We start from the raw sequence: 25602 nt of genomic DNA on the forward strand, positions 1-25602 counted from the left end.
GTACTGTAATATAATTTATCTTAAAACTCCATGGAGAAGAGACTGTTATCAAACTGAGGTTTATGAAGGATTACGTCTCTTGCCCAAGGCCATATATGGCCTTCAACATTTGGATTTAAAACAGTGGCAGGGTAGAGATTAAAACCCAAGTCAAAGCCCACACTCTTTGCCACTATCCTGTACACATCTTGGGCCGCTGCTAGACACACCGGAACCACCTGTTGGATATGCCAGAAACATCTGCTGGATACGCTGAAACCACCTGCCAAATATGCCAGAATCAGGTCCCGGACATGGTGGAAACACCTGCCAGACACGTCCAAATCACCTGTCAGATACGCCAAAACCATGTGCCACACATGCCGGAACCACCTCGTGGACACATCTGCTGGATACTCCAGAAACAGGAAAACCACAGGACGGAACCAGGTGCCAGACAAGCGTGAAGCCCCTTCCAGACTAGCCTGAACCACTTGCTGGACCAGCCTGAATCACTTTATGGACATTCCAGAACCACATGCCCAGCACGCTAAAACCGAGTGACTGACACGCCAGAATCCCCTGCTGAGCACACCTGAACCGGTCACTGTGAAACCACCTGCCGGATACACCAGAACCAGGTGCCGGACATGCCAGAACCACCTGCCAGATACACCAGACACAGGTGTTGCACATGCTGAAACCAGGTTCCCAACATGACTGAACCACCTGCCAGACACGTTGGAGCCACCTGCCGGATATGCCAAAAACAGCTGTTGCACATGCTGGAACCAGGTGCTGGACACACCTGAACCACCTGCTAGACACAAGGGACCCACTTGCCGGACACGCCGTCATCACCTTCAGGAAACGCCAGAACCATCAAGTGAACATGCCGGAAGCACCAGCCGAACATGCCAGAGCCAGGTGCTTGACACGCCATATCTGCCTGCCAGACACACTGAAATCACCTGCCAGATATGCCAGAACCAGGTCCCGGATACGCCAGAACCAACTTCCAGGCAAGCCAGAAAAATCTGCCGGACACGCCGGAACCACCCCTCAGAGTGGCCAAAACCACGAAAGTGAAATGACGGGATCATGTCCTGGGCATGTTGTAGCCACATGTCAGACACGCTGGAATCAACCGCTGGACATGCTGGAACCAACTGCTGGACACCCCGGAAGCACCCACCGCACATGTCAGAACCACCTTCTGGACATACTGGAAACTCATGCCAGACAACAGGAACCCCCTGCCTGACAAGCTGGAACCACCTGAATGACATGTCAGTACCACTGGTCGGACATGCCAAAACCAGCTGCAAGACAAAACTGAAACACCTGCCAGACAAGACTGAACCACCTGCTGGATACACCTGAACCACTTGACAGACACTCCAGAACCGCATTCCAAGCATGCCGGAACCACATGTCCGATATGCCAGAAGCAGGTTCCGGAGGTGCCGAAACCACCTTCAGGACAGGCCTGAACCACCTGCTGGACATGCCTGAACCACCTGACTGACATGCTTCAACCACCTGCTTGACTCCCCGGAACCACCTGCTGGACACCTGTTGGATATGCCGGAACCAGGTGCTGCATACACTGAAACCACCTGCCAAATGCCCCAGAACCAGGTGCCAGACATGGCGGAACCAACTGCCAGACATGTCCAAATCACCTGTCAGATATGCCAAAACCATGTGCCGGTCACACCAAAAGTACCTCCAGGACACGCCAGAACGATCTGCCAGATACGCCAGAAACAGGTACAGCTAGGGTGGAACCAGGTGCCAGATAAGCCCGAAGCAGCTGCTGGACTAGCCTAAACCACCTCCTGGATGAGCCTGAACCACCTGCTGGACCATCCTGAACCACTTTACGGACATTCTGGAACCACATGCCAGGCACGCTGTAACCAGCTGCCCAACACGTAAGAACCACCTGCTGAACACTCCTGAACCACCTGCCCGACACGTGGGAACCACCTGCCGGATACACCAGAAACAGGTGTCACACATGCCGAAACCAGGTGCCGGACATGACTGAACCACCTGCCAGACATGCTGGAGCCACTTGCTGGATATGCTAAAAACATGTGTTGCACACCCCGGAACCAGGTGCTGAACACGACTGAACCACCTGCCGGACAAGCCTCAACCACCTGCTGGAAGTGACTGAACCACTTGCAGGACACGCCATCACCAACTTCAGGACACACCAGATCCATCTGGTGGACACGCCAGAAGCACCAGCCGAACATGCCGGAGCCAGGTGCTGGACACACCAGAACTGCCTGCTGGACACACCAAAATTACCTGCCGGATATGCCAGAACCAGGTCCCGGTTACACCAGAACCGACAACCAGAGAGGTCAGAAAAACCTGCCGGTCACATCGGAACTACCAGTCAGATACGCCGAAACCACCACCCCAATTTGACTGGATCAGGTCCTGGACATGTCGTAGCCAGCTGCTGGACACACGGGAATCACCTGCCAGACATGGAGGAACCAACTACCGGACACCCCAGAAGCACCCACTGGACACGTCAGAACCACCTTCTGGACATACTGGAAACTCATGCCAGACAACAGGAACCCCCTGCCTGACATGTTGGAACCACCTGAATGACACACTGGTACCACTGGCCGGACATGCTGGAACCACGTGCCAGACCAAACTGAACCACCTGCCAGACAAGACTGAACCACCTGACAGATACCCCTGAACCACTTGACAGACACTCCAGAAACACATGCCGAGCACGCCAGAACCACCTGTCAGGTATGCCAGAACCAGGTGCCAGACACGCCGGAACCACCTTCCAGACATACCTGAACCACCTGCCAGATATGCTGAAATCACCTGCCAGATACCCTAGAACCAGGCCCCTTATATGCCGGAACAACCAGCCAGACATGCCGGAATCACCCACCAGAAACAGTGGAACCACCACACAGATATATCAGAACCACCCACCAGACCCGCCAGAAACACACCCCAGACACGCCGGAACCACCTGGAACCACCCACTGGACACACTGGAACCACTACTCAGACATGCTGGAACCACCAACCAGACACACCGAACCAACTTCCGGACACAGCAGAAGCACCCACCAGACACCCCAGAACCATCTTCCAAACGTACCAGAACCACATACCGGACACACCAGAACCACCTGTTGGATATGCCAGAACCAGGTGCCGGATACACTGAAACCACCTGCCAAATAAGTCAGAACCAGGAGCCGGACACGACAAAAACACCTGCCAGACAAGCCGGAACCACCTGCCTAACATGCCAGAACAAACTGCTGGACATGCCGAAATCACCTTCCGGACATGCCAGAAAGAGTTCCTGGATATGCCAGAACCAATTTCCATAAAATGCTAGAACAACCTGCTGGACATGCTAGAATCAACCACCGGACACATCGGAACCACCTTCCTGACATACCAGAAACTCATGCCAGACACACAGGAACCCCCTGCCTCTCATGCCAGAACCACCTGAATGACATGCCAGTACCATTGGCCAGACATGCCATAACCACCTGCCAGAGAAAACTGAACCACCTGCCAGAAAAGACTGAGCCACCTGCTGGACATGCCTGAACCACTTGACGGACATTCCAGAACCACATGCCAGATACGCTGGAACCACCTGCAGTACAGGCCTCAACCACCTACTGGACATGCCTGAACCACCTGGTGGACACACCGCAACCACCTTCTGGATGCGCTGGAACCATCTGGTGGACATGCTGGAACCACCTGAATAACATGCGGGAACCACCTGACTAACATGCCGGAACCACGTGCCAGACACGCCAGCACCACCTGCTGGAAACCCCGGAACCACAGCCCAGACATACTGGAAGGACATGCTGGACATGCAGGAACCAATTGCTGCACACACCTGGACCACTTGCTGGACACCACCAAAGCACATCCTGGAGAGGCCTGAATCAGCTGCTGGACATGCCCAAACCACCATTTGGACACTTCAGGACCATGTTTCAGAAATGCCTGTACCACAGGATGGCCATGTCTGGACCATGTGCCGGATGCATCTGGACCAGCTGACAGACATGCCTGAACAACCAGCTGGACACCCCGGAACTACCTGCCAGGCATACCGGAACCATCCACTGGAAACGCCTGAATCACCTGCCTGATATGTTGGAACCAACTGCCGGAAATGTTGGAAACAACACCCGGACAATCTGCAACCACCCATTGGAGACACTAGAATCAGATCCTGGACACACCGGAAGCTCCTGCCGGACACTCTGGAACCACCTTCTGGAACCACTGGAATCACCCACCGGATACGAAGGAACCACCTTCCAGACACACCAGAACCACTTGTCAGATTCGGCGGAACCAGGTGCTGGACATGATGAAACCACCTGTCGGATATGCCAGAACCAGGTGCCAGACACGAGAGACCCACCTGCTGGACAAGCCGGAACCACCTGCCTGACATGCTGGAACAACCTGCCGGACACGCCCAAATCACCTGCCTCATACACCGGAACCAGGTCCTGGAAAAACCTGCCAGACACACCGAAACCACCACCTGCACACTCCGAAACCACCAACCCGATTCTGGCAGTTCCTGCAGGTGGTTCCAGCATGTCTGGCAGGTGCTTTTGGTGTGCTGGGACCTGATTCTGCCATCTCCGGTGGGTGGTTCCAGAGTGTCCTTGTGGTGGTGTCCAGCAGTTGGTTCCAGCGCGTCAGGCAGGTGGTACAGGCGTTTCTGGGAGGTGCTTTGGGGGTGTCTGGCGAGTGGTCCGGGTGTGTCTGGCGAGTGGTTCCAGCATGTCCGGCGTGTCCTTCCAGTATGTCTGGCCTGTAATTCCTCATGTCCAGCCAGTGGTTCTGGCGTGTCCGTCACCTGGTTCTGGCATGTTTGGCAGGTGGTTCTGGCAAGTCCACCAGATGGTTCTGGCTCATCCTGAAGGTGGTTATAGCATATCTGGCAGGTGGTTCAATCATGTCCAGCAGGTGGTTCAGTCTTGTTCAGCAGGTGGTTCAGTCGTGTCCAGCACCTGCTTCTGGCATGTGAGAAAGCTGTTTCTAGCATATCCAGCAGGTGGCTCCAGTGAGTCCGGCAGGTGTTTCAGTTGTGTCCAGCACCATGTTTCTGTGCGTGCGACACCTGTTTCTGGCATATCAGGCAGGTATTTCTGGCATGTCCAGCAGGTTTTTCACTCAAGTCTGGCAGTTGGTTCAGGCGTGTCCAGCAGGTGGTTCTGGCATGTTGGGCACCTGGTTCCAGCATGCCCAGCATGTGATTTGGGAATGTCTGTAATGTGGTCCTGGCTGGTCCAGCAGTGGTTCAGACTAGTATGGCAGCTGCTTCAGGCTTGTCTGGCACCTGGTTCTGGCCTGTCCTGGACCTGTTTCTGGTATATCTGGCAGATGGTGCCGGTGTGTCTAAGAGGTGGTTCCGGTGTGTCTGGCAGATGGTTTTGGTGTACTCAGCAGGTGATTTGGAAGTGGCCGGCAGGTGTTTCCTCCATGTCTGGCAACTGGTTCTGGCGCATTTGGTAGGTGGTTTCAGTGTATCCGGCACCTGGTTCCCCCATATGCAAAAGTTGGTTCCAGCATGTCTGGCAGGTGGTTCCGGGGTGTCAGACCAGAGATTCCACCATGTTTTGCAGATGGATCAGTGCTGTCCAGCAGGTGGATCAGTCGTTCTGGCAGTGGGTTGCAGCATATCTGGCGGTGGTTGTGGCGTGTCCAGAAGGTGGTTCTGTCGTGTTCGGCAGGTGGTTCTGGTGAGTCAAGCAGGTGGTTATGGCATGTTTGGCAGGTGGTTCAGGCGTGTCTGTCAGCTGGTCCAGGTGCATCTGGCACATGGTCCAGGCATGGCCGTCCCGTGGTCCAGGCATTTCTAAAACATGGTTCTGACATGTCCGAAAGATGGTTTGGGCGTGTCTGGCATCTGATTCAGTCCTCTCCGAGAGGTGCTTTGGGGGTGTCCCACAGGTGGTCCTGGTGTTTCCGGCCAGTGGTTCAGCATGTCTGGCACGTCATTCGAGTATGTGTGGTCTGGGGTTCTGGTTTGTATAGCAGGCAGATCCAGTGTGTCTGGCACCTGTCTCCGGCATGCTTGGCAGGTGGTTCTGGCATGTCCACCAGATGGTTCCGGTGCATCCTGAAGGTGGTTATGGCGTGTCCAGCAGGTGGTTCAGGCTTGTCCGTCACTTGGTTCCGTCGTGTCCAGCACCTGCTTCCAGCATTTGCGTCACCTGTTTCTGGCATATCTGGCAGGTGGCTTCAGCATGTCCAGTGGGTGGTTCAGTCATCTCCTGCACCTGGTTATGGCGTGTGCAACAACTTTTTCTAGCGTATCTGGCAGGTGATTCCAGCATGTCTAGCAGGTGGTTCACGCTAGTTTGGCAGGTGTTTTGGGTGTGTCCAGCAGGCGGTTCTGGCCTTAGGGCACCAGGTTCCGCTGTGTCCAGCACTTGGTTCTGGCATATCCTGCAGGTGGTTTCAGTGTATCTGGCCCCTGGTTCCAGCATATCCAACAGGTGGTTCCGGTGTGTCTAGCAGGTGGTTCAGGTGTGTCTGGGAAGGGGTTCTGTTACATTCGGAAGGTGCTTCCGGCGTGTCTGGTGGGTGATTCCAGTGTGTCTGGCAGTTGGTTCCAGCATGTGTGGCTGGTGGTTCCATCGTGTCTGTTTGCTGGTTCTGATGTGTCCGGTGGGTGCTTCTGGGGTGTCCGGCAGCTGCTTCCCACATGTCCAGAGGGTGATTTCACCACATCCAGCAGGTGGCTATGGCGTGTCCAGGATCTGAATCCATCAAGTTGGGTGGTGGTTTTGGTATGTTTGGGTGGTGGTTCCTGCGTGTCCAGCAGGTGATTTTGGCGTGTCTGGCAGATGGTTCCAGTGAGTCAAGTAGGTGGTTGCAGCGTGTCAGGCAGGTGGTTCAGGTGTGTCCAGTAGGTGGTTCAGGCCTGTTCGGAAGGTGGTTTCGGCGCATCCAGCACCTGGTTCTGGCATATCTGACATGTCGTTCCAGCGTGCCCAGCATGTGATTCCAGATTGTCCATCAAGTGTTTCAGGCATATCCAGCAGGTGTTTCAGTCTTTTCTGGCAGGTGGTTCCAGCATGTCCTGCCAGGGGTACTGGCGTGTCATTCAGGTAGTTCCAGCGTGTGAGGCAGGGGCTTATAACATGCCCAAGACCTGATTCTGGCGTCTCCAGTGCATGGTTCCAGAGTGTCCGGGTTGTGGCTCCGATGTGTCCAGCAGTTGGTTCCAGCATGTCAGGCAGGTGGTTCAGGCGTTTCCAGGGGATGGTTCCGGTATGTCCAGCAGGTAGTTCAGGTGTGTCCAGCAGGTTGTTCAGGCATGTCTGTCAGCAGGTTCAGCTGCATTTGGGACATTGTCCTGGCATGGCCATCCCGTGGTCCAGGCATTTCTGAAACGTCGTTCTGACGTGTCCAAAAGGTGGTTTGGGCATGTCCAGCATCTGATTCAGGACTGTCCAGGAGGTGCTTTGGTGGTATCTGGCAGGCAGTCCAGGTGTGTCCAGCATTGATTCCGGCATGTCCAGTGTTTCTTTCTAGAATGTCTGGAGTTTGGTTCTGGGACGTCCAGCGGGCGATTCCAGTGTGTCCAGCACCTGGCTTTTCAGTAGGTGGTTCCTGCATGTCCACCACATGGTCCCAGCGTGTCCTGAAGGTCATTCCGGCATGTCCAATAGGTATTTCAGTCCTGTCCAGCAAGTGCTTCAGGCTTGTTCGGCAGTTGGTTCAGTCGTGTCCAGCACCTGGTTCCAGCGTGCGTGACTCCTGTTTCTGGCATTTCTGGCAGGTGATTCTGGTGTGACCAGCAGTTGGTTCATGCAAGTCTGGCAGGTGATTCAAGCGTGTCCAGCAGGTGGCTCTGGCATGTCAGGCAGCTGGTTCCACCTTGCCCAGCATGTGGTTCCAGAATGTCCGTAAAGTGGTTCAGGGTGGTCTAGCAGATGGTTGAGGCTAGTCATGCAGCAGCTGCAGGCTTGTCTGGCACCTGGTCCTGGCCTGTGCTGGACCTGTTTCTGGTGTATCCAGCAGGTGGTTCTGGCATGTCCTGCACATGGTTTTGGTGTATCTGACAGGTGATTTGGACGTGTCTGGCAGGTGTTTCTGCCATGTCTGGCACCTGATTCTGGTGATTTCGGCAGGTGGTTTCAGTGTATTTGGCACCTCGTTCCGGCATATCCAACAGGTGGTTCCGGTGTGTCAGGCAGGTGGTTCAGGTGTTTCTGGCATGTGATTCTGGTACGTCTGTAAGGTGGTTCTGGGATGTCCAGTGGGTGCATCCAGAGTGTCTGGCAGTTGGTACCGGCATGTCTGGAGGGTGGTTCTGGATGTCTGAGTGGTGGTTCCAGTGTGTCGGGTGGGTAGTTCTGGCATGTCTGTTGGGTTGTTCTGGCGTAAAAGAGGCCAGGTTCCGGCGTATCTGGCAGGTGATTTTGGCGTGTCCAGCAGGTTGTTCTGGCAAGTCAAGCAGATGATTGCGGTGTGTCCCACTAGGTTGTTCAGGCATGTGCAAAAGGTGGTTCAGGTCTATCCTGAAGGTGGTTTCTGCACGTCTGGCACCTGGTTCTGGCATATCTGACATGTGGTTCCAGCGTGCCCGGCATGTGGTTCCAGATGTCTGTAAAGTGGTTCAGTAATATCCGACTGGTGGTTCAGTCTTGTCTGGCGGGTTATTCAGCTTTCTCTGGCTTGTGCTTCCAGCATGTCCTGCCAGTGGTACTGGCGTGTCATTCAGGTGGTTCCAGCATGTCTGGCAGGGGTTTCCTGAGTGTCTGGTATGAGTTTCCAGTGTGTCTGGAAGGTGGTTCTGATGTGTCAGGAGGGTGCTTCTGGGGTGGCTGGCAGTTGGTGCCCGCATGTCCAGTGAGTGATTCCAGCGTGTGCAGCAGGTGGGTACAGCGTGTCCAGGACCTGATTCTGTCATGTCGGATGGTGGCTTTGGCATCTTTGGGTGGTGGTTCTGGCGTGTCCAGTAGGTGATTTCAGCATGTATGGCAGGTTTTTCCACCCTGTGTGGAAGTTGGTTCTGGTGTATTCAGGACTTGGTTTTGGGGTATCCAGAAGTTGATTTTGGCGTGTCTGGCAGGCTATTCTGGTGTGTCTGGCACGTGGTTCTGGCTTGTCTGGCATGTGGTTCTGGCATGTCCACCACCTGGTTCTTGTGTATCCGGTGGGTGGTTTCATGGTGTCCAGCACCTGGTTCTGCTGTATCTGACAGGAGGTTCCGGCGTGACTGTCAGGTGTTTCCAGGGTCTCAGGCAGGTGGTTCTGGTGTGTCTGGCTGGTGGTTCAGCTGTGTTTGGCAGGTGGCTCAGTGCTGTCCAGCAGGTGGATCAGTCATGTCTGGTGGTTGGTTTCAGCATATCTGGGGGTGGTTCCAGCATTTTCAGAAGGTGGTTCTGGCATGTCGAGAAGGTGGCTCCATCGTGTCTGGCTGGGGCCCAATAACCTGCATCCCTTGGCAGACAGTCCAGAACCACCTGCCAGGCACGCCAGCACCACCTGCCAGCTAAGCCAGCACCAGGTGCCAGACACAACTAAACCACCTGCCGGACAAGTTGAACCACCTGCTGGAGAGGTCTGAGCCACCTGCCAGACATGCCAGAACCATGTCCTGGGCACGCCGGAACCACCTGCTGAACAGGAAGGGAAAAGCTGACAGACAGCCCTGATCCACCCAACGGACATGCCATAACCACAGTCCAGACATGACAGCATCACCTTCTGGACATGAGAGAACCACATTCTGGACATGCCAGAACCACTCCTCAGACACACCAGAACCACCCACCGGACATGACAGAACCACCTTCCAGACATGCTGGAACCACCTGACACACTGGAGCCACCTTACTGACATGCAGGCATCACCCAACGGACATGCCAGAACCACCTGAGGGACACGCTGGCACCACCTGCTGGTTACACCAGAATGAGGTGGCAGGAATGCCAGAACCAGCTGCCACTCAAGCCTGAAAAATCTGTCAGACCAGCCTGAACCACCTGCTGGACATGCCTCAATCACCAGGCAGACACACTTCATCCACCCGATAGACATGCCAGAACCAACTGCAGGACCCACCGGAACCACCTGCCGAACACACAGGAACCAAATTCCAGTCACATGGAAACCACCTGTCGGATACACTGGAACTAGGTGCCTGGTTCACTGAAACAACAAGCTGGATACGCCGGAACCAGGTGCCAGACATGCTGAAACCAGGTACCAAATATGCTAAACCCACCTTTTGAATATGCCAAAACCAGGTGCTGGACACTCGCAAACCACCTGCTGGACATAGCCAGACCACCTTTCGGACATGTCAGAACCACATTTCAGAAACACCTGGACCACGGGATGGCCATGTCTGGAACACGTGCCAGGTGCACCTGGCCTACCTGACGGACATGCCTCAACAACCTGCTGGACACGCCCGAACTATCTGCCGGACATAGTGAAATGATCCACTGGAAATGCCAGAACTGCCCAGCAGACATGACAGAACCACCTTCCGGTCTTGCCCCAGCCACATGCTGGACACTCTGGAACCACCAGCCAGACAAGATGGAACCTCCTGCCGGATATGCCTTAACCGCTGGAGGGACAATCTGGAACCACCTGCCTGGCACGCAGGATCAACCTGCCAGATATGCCAGAACCAGGTGCTGGACTCGCCGGAACCACCCGCAGGACTGGAGGGAACCACCACCCGGACATGCCGGAACCACCTGCTGGACAACCCTTAACCACCAGCCAGACATGCTGGAACCACAGACCAGATATGCAGGAAGGTCATGCTAGACACAGCAGAGCCACCTGCCATACCTACCTGGACCACCTGCCACACACGCCTGAAGAACCTACTAAACACTTCCGAACTGCCTCCAGACAAACCCAAACCACCATTCTGACATGTCAGAAACACGTTTCAGAAATGCCTGGACCACGGGACTGCCACGCCTGTAGCAGGTGCCAGAAGCACCTGCATCACCTGACGGGCATGCCTGAACAATCTGCCAGACATGCCAGAACCACCTGATGGACATGCGAGAACCACTTCCCTGAGATGATGGAACCACTTTTCTGACAAGCAGGAACCATGCCCCGGACACACAGTAACCACATGCAGGACATAATGATCCACCAGCTGGACACAACTGATCCACCCACCAAACGCAGCTGAATCACCCACGGGACACACCAGAATCACCTGCCAGACATGATGGAACCACCTTCCGGACATGCTGGAACCACTCATTGGACACACTGGAACTACCCACTGGACATGATGGAATCACCTTCTGGGCATGCCAGAACCACCTGACTGACATGCAGGAACTAACTGACTGAGACACCAGAATCACCCGCCAGTCATGCCAGAACCTCCTGCGGGACACACCACAACCCCCTGCCAGTTACAGCAGAACCAGCTGGCAGGAACACCAGAACTGGCAGATGGACAAGCCTGAACAACCTGCCGGAGCAGCCCGAATCACCCACCGGACATGACTGAACCACCTGCCAGACATGCCAGAACCACATGCTTGACTCGCCAGAACAACTTACTGGACGTGCTGAAATCACCTGACGGATACTCCAGAACCAGGCCACTTATATGCAGGAACCACATGCAGGACAAGCTGGAATGACCCGACGGGCAGCCTGAACCACAACTCAGACACACCGGAACCACCCACCAGACACACCAGAGTCAGGCCCGGGACACAGCACAACCAACTGCAGGACATGTAGGAATCACCTGTAGGACACACCGGAACCACCTTAAGAAAATACTGGAACCACGTGCCAGACACACAGGAACCACCTGCCAGACACCATGGAACCAACTGTCAGATACGCTGGAACCAGGCACCTGATACGCTGAAACCACCTGCTGAATACACCAGGACCATGTGCCAGACACGCCGGAAGCATGTGATGGATACACCAGAAACAGGTCCAGCACAGGCCAGAACCAGGTGCAGGACATGCCTGAAACACCTGCTGGACACACCTGAACCACCTGCTAGACCAGCCTAAACCACTTTACGGACAATCCAGAACCACATGCTGGGCACACCAGAACCAGGTGGCCAACACACCAGAACCACCTGCTGGACACGCCTGAACCACCAGCCAGTCTTGTAAGAACCACCTGACAGATGCACCAGAAACACCTGCCAGATACGCCAGAAACAGGTGTCGCACATGCCAAAACCAGGTGCCAGACATGATTAAACCACTTGCAAGACACGCCAGAACCAGGTGCCCCACACGACTGAATCACCTGAGGGACAAGACTGAACCATCTGCCAGAGAGGCCTGCACCACCTGCCAGACATGCCGAAACCACTTTCTGGACTGTCTGTTGCAGATGCCAGAACCGCCCACTGGACATGGGTGAACCAGCTGCCTGCCACGATGGAACGAACTGCCGGAATCTTGGAACCACCAATGGGACACTCTGGAACCACCCACCAGAGACTCGAGAATCAGGGCCAGGACACGCCAGAAGTACCCACAGGACACACTGGAAGCACCTGACTGACATGCAGGAACCACCTTCTGGACACGATGGAACCATGACTATGGCACTCCAGAACCAACTCCTGGACATGCCGGAAGCACCCAACGGACACGCCGGAACCATCTTCCAAACATAGAAGAACCACATGCCAGACACACAGGAACCACCTGCCAGACACGTCAGAACCACCTGTTGGATATGCCGGAATCAGGTGCCAGATACACTGAAACCACCTGCTGAATACACCAGAACCAGGTGCCGGACACGCCACAAACACCTGCCAGACAAGCCAGAACCACCAGCCTAACATGCCAGAACAACCTGCTGGACACGCCAAAATCACCTGTAGTTCCGGAGTGTCCAGCACGTGGTCCTGGCATATCTGAGAGGTGGTTCCGGCATGCCAGGCATGTGATTTCAGAGTGTCCGTGAAGTGGTTCTGGCGTATCTGGCAGGTGATTTCGGTGCTCTGTCGTGTCCAGGACCTGGTTTTGGCATGTGCAACACCTGTTTCTGGTGTATCCAGGAGGTGGTTCTCACAAGATTGGCAGGTGGTTCAGGCTGGTCTAGCAGGTGGTCCTGGCGTGTCGGGCACCTGGTTCCAGTGTGCCTGGCATGTGGTTCCGGATTGTCCATCAAGTGGTTCAGGCTGGTCTAGCAGGTGATTCAGGTGTGTGTGGCAGCTGTTTCAGGCATGTCCGGCACCTGGTTCTGGCCTGTGCCAGACCTGTTTCTGGTGTATCCATCACATGGTTTAGGAGTGTCCAGCACATGGTTCTGGCATATTCGGCAGTTGGCTTCAGTATCCTGGGCGCCTGGTTCTGGCGTATCTGACAGTTGGTTCCGTGGTGTCTGGCAGTTGGTTCCCGTGTGTCTTGTGTGTGTGTTTCCAGTACATTCTTAAGGTGGTTCTTGCGTGTCTGGCTGGTGGCTACTGTGTATCCGGGACCTGATTCCGGCGTGTCCAGTTGGTGCTTTCAGAGTGTCTTGGTGTTGGTTCCGGCGTGTCTGGCAGTTGGTTCCCACATGTCCGGTGGGTGATTCTGGCATGTCTGGCAGGTTGTTCTGGCCTTTGACAGAAATTGGTTCTGGCATATCCAGGACCTGGTTCTGGTGTATCCGGCAGGTGATTTTGGCGTGTCTGGCAGGTGGTTCCGGTGAGTCAAGCAGGTGGTTCTGGCGTGTTTGGCAGGTGGTTCAGGCGTGCACAGCAGGTGGTTTAAGTCTGTCCAGGAAGTGGTTCCGGCATGTCTGGCACATGGTTCTGGCTTATTTGGCAGGTGGCTTCAGCGTACCACGTGCCTGGTTCCGGCATATCTGACAGTTGGTTCCATGGGGTCTGGCATGTGTTTCTGGTACATTCTTAAGGTGGTTCCTGCATGTCCGGCAGATGCTTCAGTCTTGTCTGGCAGTTGGATCAGTCATGTGGGACACCTGGTTCTGGCGTGTGCTGCGCCTGTTTCTGGCGTATCTGGCAGGTGGCGCTGGCGTGTCCGGCAGGTGGTTCCATTATGTCTGGCACATGGTTCCTGGGTATCATGCAGGTGATTTTGACGCGTCCTGTGGGTTGTCCCAGCGTGTCCAACACCTGGTTCTGGCATGTCCAGGAGGTAGTTTTAGCGAATCAGGCACCTGGTTCCAGCGTATCCAACAGGTGGTCCTGGCATGTCTGGTAGGTGATTCTGGTGTGTGCGGCACATGGTTGCGGTGTATCTGGCAGGTGATTTCAATGCGTCCAGCAGGTGTTTCCAGCATATCTGGCACCTGGTTCTGTCATGTTTTGCAGGTTTTTCATTCATTACCTGCACCTGTTTTTGGCGTGTGCAATACCTGTTTCTGGATTATACTTCAGGTAGTCCCAGTGTGCCCAGCAGGTGGTTCTTGCAAGTCTGGCATGTGGCTCAGGCACATCCAGCAGGTGGTTCTGGCGTGTTGGACACCTGGTTCCAGCATTTCTGGCAGGTGGTTCCCGACCATTCAGCAGGAGGTTGCACCATGTCCCCTACCTGATTGCGACGTGTGTTTTGCGTGGTTCTGGTGTGTCTCTGTAGTGCGTCCAGTGTGTCCTGCAGGTGGTTCCGGCACATGTGGTCAGTTTTCCCGGCGTATAAGGAGATTGGTTCCAGCCGTCAGTCGAGTCTGGCTGTTGGTTGCAGCTTATCCAGGGGTGGTTCTGGCATCTCCACAAGGTGGTTCCAGTGTGTCCAGCAGGTGATTCCAACATGTCTTGTGGGTGGTTACGGCATATAACCCCAGGCCAGATATAATTAAATGATACGTTGGATATGCCAAACCACTTGCTGGAAACACCCAGACCACCTGCTGGACACTCCCAAAGCACTTCCCGGAGAGGAGCAAATCAGATGTCTGGCACACCCAAACCATCTTTTGGGCACATCAGAACCATATTTCAGAAATGCCTGGAGAGGTCGGCCATGCCATGTGCCATGCCATGTGCCAGGTGCACCTGGACCAGCTGACTAACAGGCCTGAACATCTTGCCAGACTTGCCAAACTACCCTCTGGCCATACTGCAACCATCCACCAGAAACGCCTGAACCACCTGCCTGACACGCTGGAACCAACTGCTGGAAACATGGGAGCCACCACCTGCAAACTCTGGAACCAACCCCAGAGAAGCAAGAATCGGGTCCCGAACATGCTGGAAGCACCTGCCGGACATGGTGGGACAACCTGCATGAACTGCCAGAATCACCCACCGAACACAATGGAACCACCTTCCTGACACGCCAGAAGAACCTGTCTGACACGCTGGAACCACCTGCCAGGCACGATGGAATCACATTTTGGACATGCTGGAACCACCCTAGGACATGCTGCAACAAACCGCCAGAGATGACTGATCTACCTGCTGGACAGAACTGATCCACCTGTCAACCATGGCTGAACCAGCAGCTGGACACAGCAGAAACACCTGCCTGACACCCCAGAACCACCTTCCTGACAAGCTGGAACCACAGGTCGGATACAGCAGAAGTAGGTGCCAGACAATGCAAATGCACCTGCCAGATATGCCAGAACCAGGTGCCAGACATACCAGAACCACCCTCCAGACATGCCAGAGCTAACTGCCAGACATGCCGGAAGCACCCACCGGACACGCCAGAACCACCTTTCGAACATAACAGAACCACATGCCAGATACACCTGCCCCACCTGCCAGACATGCCTGAACCACCTGTTGGGTATGCCAGAACCAGGTGCCGGACACACCAGAACCACATGCCGAACAATCTGGAACCGCCTGCCAGACACGCCAAAACAACCTGCTGGACATGCTGAATTCACCTGCCACACATGCTGGAATCATCACCCAAACATGCCAAAACCACCATCTGACATGATGGAATAAGGTCCTGGACACGACATAGCCAGATTCAGGGCACACCGGAATCACATGCCAGACATGTGGGCACCAACTGCTGGACACCCCGGAAGCACTCACCTGACACATTGGAACCACCTTCCAGACGTACCGGAAACTCATGCCAGACACTCAGGAACCCCCTGCCTGACATGCTGGCACCACCTGAATGACACGCCAGTACTACTGGCAGGGCATGCCAGAACCACCTGCCGGACAAAGATGAACTACCTGCCAGACAAGACTGAACCACCTGCCAGATATTCCTGAATCACTTGACAGATAATCTGGAACCACATGCTGGGCATGCAAGAACCACATGTCAGATATGCCAGTACCAGGTGCTGGACGCCCCAAAACCACCTTCACGACAGGCCTGAACCACCTTCTGGACAGGCCTGAACCACCTGCTGGACATGCGCAACCATCTGGTGACTTGCCGGAACAACCTGCCAGACACACCAAAATCCCTTCCTGGATACACCAGAAGCACGCCATTATATGCCGGAACAACCCAACAGACATCCCAGAATCAACTGCCGGACACTCCAGAAGCACCCACTGGACACGCCGGAGCCACCTTCTGAACATACCGGAATCACATGCCAGACACCTGCCACACATGCCAGAACCACCTGTTCTATATGCGGGAACCAGATGGCAAATACACTGAAACCACCTGCCAAATACACCAGAACCAGGTGCCGGACATGGCAGATACACCTGCCTGAAATGTACAAATCAGCTGTCAGTTAAGCTGAAACCCTGTGTCGGACATGCCGAAACCATCTGCCGGATACGCCAGAAACAGGTCCAGCACAGGCCGGACCCCGGTGCCGGGCAAGCCTGGAGCTGCTGCAGGACTAGCCTGAACCATCTGCTAGACCACCCTGAACCACTTTACGGACATTCCAGAACCACATGCCGGGCATGCCAGAACAAGCTGCCTGACACACCAGAACACACTTCCACACAGGCCGGAAAAGCCTGTGGCACATGCCTAAATCACCAACCAGACACACAAGAACCACCTCCCAGACATGCCAAAACCACCACCTGAAATGAGGGAATCAGGTCCTGAACACACTGTAGTCACCTGCCTGATACCACGCAAACACCTGCCAGACACACCAGGACAACCTGTCGGATACGGCAGAACCATGGCCAGACACCCTGAAACCACTTGCCAGAGATGGCAGAACTAGGTGCCAGACACGCCATAACCACCTGCCAGACAGGCCAGAACAACCTGCCAGACACACCAAAATCACCTGCTGGATACGCCAGAACCAGGTCCTGAATACACCAGAAGCAACTTCCACAGAGTCTGGAAAAACCTGCTGCACATGCTGAAATCACCTGCCGGACACGCCGGAACCACCACCTAGACATGCAAAGACCACTACCCAACATACAGAATCAGGTCCTGGACACACTGGAATCACCCTCTGGACATGCAGGAACCAAAAGCCGGACAACCTGGAAGCACCCACCTGACACATCACAACCACCTTCCAAAAATACCGGAAACTCATGCCTGACACACAGGAACCCCAAGCCTGACACACTGGAACCACCTGAGTGACACGCCAGTACCACTGGCAGGACATGCCAGAACCACCTGCCAAACAAGCTGAACCACCTGCCAGATACGCATGAACCACTTGATGGACAATGTGGAACCACATGCCGGGAATGCAGGAACCACATGTCAGATATGCCAGAACCTGGTGCTGGAAGTGCTGAAACCACCTTCTGGACAGGCCTGAACCCACCTGCTGGACACGCATGAATGACCTGCCGGGCACACCGGAACCACCTGCTTGACTTGCTGGAACCATCAGCCAGATAGGCCAAAATAATCTGCCAGATATGCTGGAACCAGGCCCCTAGATGCCAGAACAACCCAACAGACATGCCAGAACCACCCGTCGGACACACTGGTACCACCACTCAGACACGCCAGAACCACCCTCCAGACATGCCAGAGCTAACTGCCAGACACGCCAGAAGCACCCACCGGACACGCCAGAACCACCTTCCGAACATAACAGAACCATATGCCAGATACCCCTGCACCACATGCCAGACATGCCAGAACCACCTGTTGGATATGCCTGAACCAGGTGCCAGGTACACTGAAACCACCTGCCGAATATGCCAGAAACAGGTGCTGGACATGGCAGAACCTGGTGCCCTAAGTGCAGAGCCACCTGCTGGACACAACTGAACCACCTGCCAGACTTGTGCGAACCACCTGATGGACATGCTGGAATCACCTGCTAGATATGCTAGAAAAAGGTGTCACACACGCCGAAACCAGGTACCGGACATGAGTGAACAACCTGCCAGACACGCTGGAGCCATCTGACGGATATGCCAGAAACAGGTGTCACACATGCTGAAAGCAGGTGCTGCACACGACTGAACCAAGTGACGGAACAGCCTGAACCACCTGCTCGACACACTGTAACCAACTTCAGGATGCACTGGAACCATCTGCTAAACATGCCGGAAGCACCTGCTGAGCACGCTGGAACCAGGTGCTAGACACACTGGAACTGCCTACTGGACATGCCAGAAACACAGGCAAGACACAATTGAAGGACACACCAGACATGCCGAACCACTTGCCAGAAACACCCGGACCACCTGCCGGACACCCCCAAAGCACCTCCTGAATAGGACTGAATCAGATGCCGGACATGCCCAAACAACATTTCGGACACATAAGAACCATGTTTCAGAAATGTGTGGAACACAGGATGGCCATGCCAGGACCAAGTGCCAGATGCAACTGGACCACCTGACAGACATGCTTAAACAACCTGCCAGACACACTGGAACTACCCACCAGACATACTGGTACCATCCACCAGAAAAACCTGAACTACCTGCCTGACACACTGGAACCAACTGCTGGGCACGTCGGAACCACCACCCAGACACTCTGGAACCATGCACTGGAGATGCCAGAATCAGGTCCTGGACATGCTGGTACCACCTGCAGGAACTGGCAGAATCAGCTGCTGGACACGGTGGACCACCTTCTGGAAACGCCAGAACCATCTGCTGGACACAACAGAACCACCTTCTTGACACACTGGAACCACCCCTGGATATGCTGCAACCAACCACTGGACATGACTGATCCACTTGCCGGACAGCACTGATCCACCTGGCAAACACGGCTCAACCACCAACCGGACACACCAGAACCACCTGCCTGACACCCTGGAAACACCTGCCTGACATGCCGGAACCACCTGTAGGATATGGCAGAACCAGGTGCCGGACACTGTAAAACCACCTGTGGGATACGCCAGAAGCAGATGCCGAACACACCACAACAACCTGCTTCACATGCCAGAACCACCTGCCAGACATGCCGAAACAACCTGCTGGACACACTGAAATCACCTGCTGGATACGCCAGAACCAGGTCCTGAATACGCCAGAGGAAACTTCTGCACAGACTGGAAAAACCTGGCGTACATGTCGAAATCAACTGCCGGACATGACAGAACCACCACACAGACATGCCTAAACCACCACCCGACATGACGGAATCAGGTCCCGGACGTGCCGTAGCCACCTGCCAGACACGCTGGAATCACCCACCGGACATGTGGGAAACAACTGCTGGAAACCCCGTAAGCACCCACCAGACACATTGGAACCACCACACAGAAACGCCAGAACCACCAGCCACACACGCTGGAACCAACTGCTGGACACCCTGGAAGCACCCTCTGGAAACGCCAGAACCACTTTACTAATGTAAAAGAACCACTTGCCAGACATACCACAAACACCTGCCAGACACACCGGAACCACCTATTGGATATGCCAGAAGCAGTTGCTGGACATGGTGGAATCTGGTGCCCTAAGGCCAGAACCACCTGCTGGACATGCCCGAAACACTTGCCAGACTTGCGTGTACCACCAGCTGGACATACCGGAATCACCTGCCAGATACGCTAGAAAAAGGTGTCACACATGCTGGAACCAGGTCTTGGACACGACTGAACCAAGTGACAGACAAGCCTGAACCCCTGATGAATTCATCGTAACCACTTTTAGGATGCGCCAGAACCATCTGGTGGACATGCTGGAAGCATCTGCCAAACACACTGGAGCCAGGTGCCAGACACACTGGAACCGCCTGCTGGACACGCCAGAACCCCAGGCCAGACATACTCCAAGGACATGCCGGCCATGCCAAACCACTTCCTGGATACACCCAGACCACCTGCTGGACAACCCCAAAGCACCTCCCGGAGAGGATTGAATCACATGCCAGACACTCCCAAACCATCATTCAGACACATCAGAACCACACTTCAGAAATGCCTGGACCACGGGACGGCCATGCCTGGACCATCTGCTGGATGCACCTTGACCAGCTGACAGACATGCCTGACCCACCGGCCGTACACGCCAGAACCACCTGCTTGACTCACCAGAACCACCTGCCCGACATGACAGAACCACCTTCTGGACACACTGCAACCACCCCGGGATATGCTGCAACCCACCACCCGACATGACTGTTCCACCTGCTGGACAGCACTGATCCACCTGTGAAACACGGCAGAATCACCAGCCTGACACCCCAGAACCAACTGCCAGACATGCCGGAATCACCTGTCACATATGGCAGAATCTGGTACCAGATACCCTGAAACCACCTGCCGAATATGCCAGAACCAGTTGCCGGACATGGTGGAAACACCTGGTGGCCACATCCAAATCACCTGCTGAATACACCGAAACCATCTGCCGGACACAGCCGAGCCACCTCTTGGACGCGCTGGAACCATCTGCTGGTTATGCCAGAAACAAGTCCAGGGAAGGCCAGAACCAGGTGCTGGACAAGCCTGAAGCAGCTGCCATACCAGCCTGGACAACCTGCTGGACCAGCGAGGACCACTTTATGGACATTCCAGAACCACATGCCAGACGTGCTGGAACCAGGTGCCCGACACACTGGAACCACCTGATGGACATGCCTGGACCACCAGCCAGGCTTGAGGGAAACACCTGCCAGACATGCCAGAACCACCTGCCGGATACGCCAGAAACAGGTGTTGCACACACAGAAACAAGGTGCCGGACACGACTGAACCAGCTGCTGGATATGCCAGAAACAGGTGTTGCACATACCAGAAGCAGGTGCTGGACATGACTGAAGCACCTCCCGAACAAGACTGAACCAGCTGCTGGACATGATTGAACCAACTGCCTGATGTTCCGTAACCACCTTCAGAATGCGCCAGAACCATCTGGTGGACATGCCGGAACCATCTGCCGAACACGCCAGAGCCAGGTGCCAGACACACCTGGACCACCTGCCGGGACCTGATTTTGGTGTCTCCGGCAGGTGTTTGCAGATTGTCCAGGTAGTGGTTCCGATTTTTACAGCGGTTGGTTCCAGAGTGTCTGGGAGGTGGTTCAGGCGTTTCTGGTGGACGCTGGGCATATGTCCGGCAGGTAGTTCCAGAGTGTCCAGCAGGTTGTTCAGGCATGTTGGGCAACTGGTTCTGGATTGTCCATAAAGTGGTTCAGGCTGGTTTAGCAGGTGGTTCATGCGTGTCCACCACTTGGTTCTGGCCTGTGCTGGACCTGTTACTGATGTATCCCTCACATGATTCCATCATGTCTGGCACATGGTTCTGGCATATTCGGCAGGTGGCTTCAGCGTACCGGGTGCCTGGTTCCAGCGTATCTGACAGTTGGTTCCATGGTATCTGGCAGGTAGTTCCTGTGTGTCTGGCAGGTGGTTCTGGTACATTCTTAAGGTGGTACTGGCGTGTCCGGCAGGTCGCTGCTGTGTGTACGGGACCTGATGCCATTGTGTCGGGTTGGTGCTTTCAGAGTGTCCGGGTGTTGGTTCCAGTGTGTCTGGCAGTTGGTTCCCACATGTCCGGTGGGTGATTCCGGCGTGTCCGGCAGGTGTTTCCCACGTTTTATGGAAATTAGTTCTGGCATATCCAGGACGTGGTTCCAGTGTATCTGGCAGGTGATTTTGGTGTGTGTGGCAGATTGTTCCGACATGTTAGGCTGGTGGTTCCGGCTTGTGTGGCAGGTGTTTGTGGGGTGTCCGGCACCTGGTTCTGGCATCTTCGGCAGGAGGTTTCAGTGTATCTGGCACCTGGTTGCGTCATATCCAACAGGTGGTTCCAAAGTGTCTGGCAGGTGGTTCCTTGTGTCTGGCATGTGGTTCTGGTACGTTAGGAAGATGGTCCCAGCATGTCCATTGGGTGCTTCCGGCATGTGCAGGAGTTGGTTCTGGAGTGTCAGAGTCATGGTTCCAGTGTGTCCGGCGGGTGGTTCCAGGTGGATCTGGCGTGTCCAGTGGGTGCTTCAGGTGTGTCTGGAGTGTCATTCAGGCATGTCTGTGTGGTGGTTCGAGAGTGTCCAGCGGGTGGTTCCCACGTGTCTGTCAGGTTTTTCCGGCGTCTAAGGGGCCTGGTTCCAGCGTATCCGACAGGTGATTTTGTCGTGTCCGGCAGGTGGTTCCAGCGAGTCAAGCACGTGGATTTGGCATGTTCGGCAGGTGGTTCAGGCATGTCCAGCAGGTGGTTCAGGTCTGTCCGGGAGGTGGTTCCGGCGTGTCCGGCACATGGTTCTGGCATATGTAAGAGGTGGTTCCGGCATGCCCTGCGTGTGATTCCAGAGTGTCCATCAAGTGGTTCTGGCATATCTGGCAGGTGATTTCGGCGTGAGTCAGGTGGTTCTGGCATGTCCTGCAGGTGCTTCTGGCGCGTTCTGGACCTGATTCTCACATCTGTGGTGGTGGTTCCAGAGTGTCCAGATGATGGTTCCGATGTGTCCAAAAGTTGGTTCCAGCCTGTCAGTCAGGTGGTTCTGCTGTGTCTGGAATGTCATTCCCTGTTGTCCTGCATTTCGTTCTGATATGTATGATGATTTGTTCCGGAGTGTCCAGAATTTGGTTACATCGTGTCCGGCTTGTGGTTCCGGCATTTCAGTCACATGGTTCCATCATGTCTGGAGCATGATTCTGTCTTGTCTGACCTGTGGTTCCAGCATGTCCGTTGACTGGATCAGGGTTGTCTGTCGGCTTCTTACTTCCTGTTCAACAGGTGTTTCTGGCATGCCCATGAACTGGTTCCTGTGTGTCTGGCAGGTGGTTGTAGTTTGTCCACCACATTGTTCCAGCACGTTTGGATGGTGGTTGTAGGGGGTCCGGCAGATGGCTCAGGTCTCTCCAGCAGGTGGTTCAGGTTGCCTGGCAGGTGGTTGAGTCGTGTCCAGCACCTGGTTCTGGCTTATCTGGCAGATAGTGCTGGCGTGCCCGGCAGGTGGTTCTGGACTGTCCACCAAGTGATTCAGGCGTATCGGGCAAGTGCTTCATTCTTCTCTGACAGGTGGTTCAGGCCTGTCCAGAAGGTGGTTCTGGCGTGTCCAGCACCCAGTTCTGGCATATCTGACTGGTGGTTCTGGCGTGCCCAGCATGTAGTTCCAGAGTGTCTGTCAAATGTTTCAGGCGTATCCGGCAGGTGGTTCTGTCTTGTCTGGCAGGTGGTTCAGTTTTGTCTGGCAGGTGGCTCCGGCATGTCTGGCCAATGGTACTGATGTGTCATTCATGTGGTTCCAGTGAGTCCAGCAGGGTGTTCCTGTGTGTCTGGCATGAGTTGCCGGTATGTCTGTAAGGTGGTTCTGACGTGTCCGGTGGGTGCTTCCGGGGTGTCTGGCAGTTAGTTCCTGCATGTCTGGTGGGTGATTTGGTGTGTCCAGGAGCTGATTCTGTCATGTCTGGTTGGTGGTATCAATGTTTCTGATGGTGATTCTGGCATGTCCGGCAGGTTTTTCTGGCCTGTCTGGAAGATGATTCTGGCGCATTCTAGACTTGATACCAGCATGACCAGCAGGTGATTCACACAAGTCTGGCAGGTTGCTCAGGCTTGTCCAGCAGGTGGTTCTGGTGTTTCCGGCACCTGGGCCTAGCATATCCAACGTGTGGTTCCAACGTGTCTGGTGTTTGCTTCTGGGGTGTCTGGCAGTGGATTCCTACATTTCCAGTGGGTGATTCTGGCATGTCCGGCAAGTGGCTACAGTGTGTCTGAGACCTGATTGCATCGGGATGGGTTGGTAGTTTCGGCATGTCCAGGTGGTGGTTCCAGCATTTCTGGCAGGTATTTCCAGTCTGTCCGGAATTTGGTTATGGCATATCTGGGACCTGATCCTGGCACATCTGGCCGGTGATTTCAGTGTGTCCAGCAGGCTGCTGCGGCATGTCTGGCAGGTGGTTCTCGCTTTTCTGGCAGGTGGATCTACTGTGTCCGGCACCTGGTTCTGGCATATCCAACAGGTGGTTCCAGAGATTCCGGCAGGTGGATCCAGGGTGTCAGGCAGGTGATTACGGTGTGTCCAGCTGCTGGTTCAGCCATGTTTGGTGGGTGGATCAGTGCTATCCAGCAGGTGGATCAGTCGTGTCCGGCGGTTGGTTTCTGCATATCCGGGGGTTGTTCCAGCCTGTCAGTCAGTTGGTTCCAGTGTGTCCAGAAGATGGTTCCGTTGTGTCCGGTGGGTGATTTTCCACTTCCTGTATGTAATTCCAGCGTGTCCAGAAGGTGCTTCCGGCCTGTCCAAGACCTGATTCTGGAGTCTCCAATGTCTGGTTCCAGAGTGTCTGGGTGGTGGTTCCGACATGTCTGGCATTTGGTTCTAGCGTGTCAGGCAGATGGTTCACTGCCGGGAGCCATCAGCCTACAAGTTAAGCCTCTGCCTTGTGACACGGTCCAGGAGAGAGATGAGGGGACTCACGGCGACCCTCAAGGGAATCTACCAGGCTGCCCTTGCAACAAGTCTCCCTGGTACTTTTGACTTTCCTGCTTCTGCTTACTCTGTTCTACACCTGGTGGTGTTTCTGGGGAATTCAGCCTGGCCTTGGGAATGAGAATGATACAATACAATATTCTAGGGAAAGTTCTGGGGAAAAACATCTTCTAGGGAAAGAACATTCTGACCCGTCCTTCGGTCAGGTGAAGCGATGGGAGTGGAGAGGGAACAAAGAAATCTGTGGCCCCCACAGATCTCTCTGGGAGGACGGTGGTTGCCACGGCCCATTGAGTCAGGAGGCTGCTGGGGGTAGCCTCCTTGAAGTACAGAATTACAGAAGCTTGACTCCCCTCGGGCCTGCACACAATCCATTGCTCTTAAGACTATTATCTACCTTACAATCAATTACTCTTAGGACTATTGTCTACCTTGCAAAAACCCGCTTACGTGAGCCAAAGATATGTCCTGGGACTGTTTCATGAAATCATCCTTGCATACCCTGAGCCCTATATAAATCATACATACACAAAATAAAGTTAGACTTGGACACTAAACTCCTTGTCTCACTGCCTGCTCCCTCGCCGATGCCGTCCATCCCCCAGGAGACCCTGTTTGGCTGGGGCTGGACCCCGGCAGTTCACGTGTTTCTGTTGGATGGTTCCGGTGTGTCCAGTGGGTAGTTCTGGCATGTCCGGCAGGTTGTTCAGGCATGTCTGTCAGCTGGTCCAGGTGCATCAAGCACATGGTCAAGGAATGGCCCTTCTGAGGTCCACATATTTCTGAAACGTGGTTCTCATGTGTCCGAAAGGTGCGTTGGGCATGTCTGGCAGGTGATTCAGGCCTCTCTGG

The 25602-nt window shown here is 54.7% G+C and overlaps 1 protein-coding gene across 1 annotated transcript in view; it reads left to right on the forward strand.

The window, feature by feature from the left end:
- The window catches only part of LOC106848164 (rho GTPase-activating protein 20-like), an 84251-nt gene that overhangs the window by 41512 nt on the left and 17137 nt on the right, over positions 1-25602 (forward strand). Inside the window, exon 22 of the mRNA XM_070491560.1 lies at positions 1-25602. This exon is cut by the window's right edge and continues 17137 nt beyond it. The gene's annotated coding sequence lies outside the window, so the exon portion shown is untranslated.

The sequence above is a fragment of the Equus asinus genome, chromosome 20 (genome assembly GCF_041296235.1).
Source record: "Equus asinus isolate D_3611 breed Donkey chromosome 20, EquAss-T2T_v2, whole genome shotgun sequence".
Taxonomy (NCBI): domain Eukaryota; kingdom Metazoa; phylum Chordata; class Mammalia; order Perissodactyla; family Equidae; genus Equus; species Equus asinus.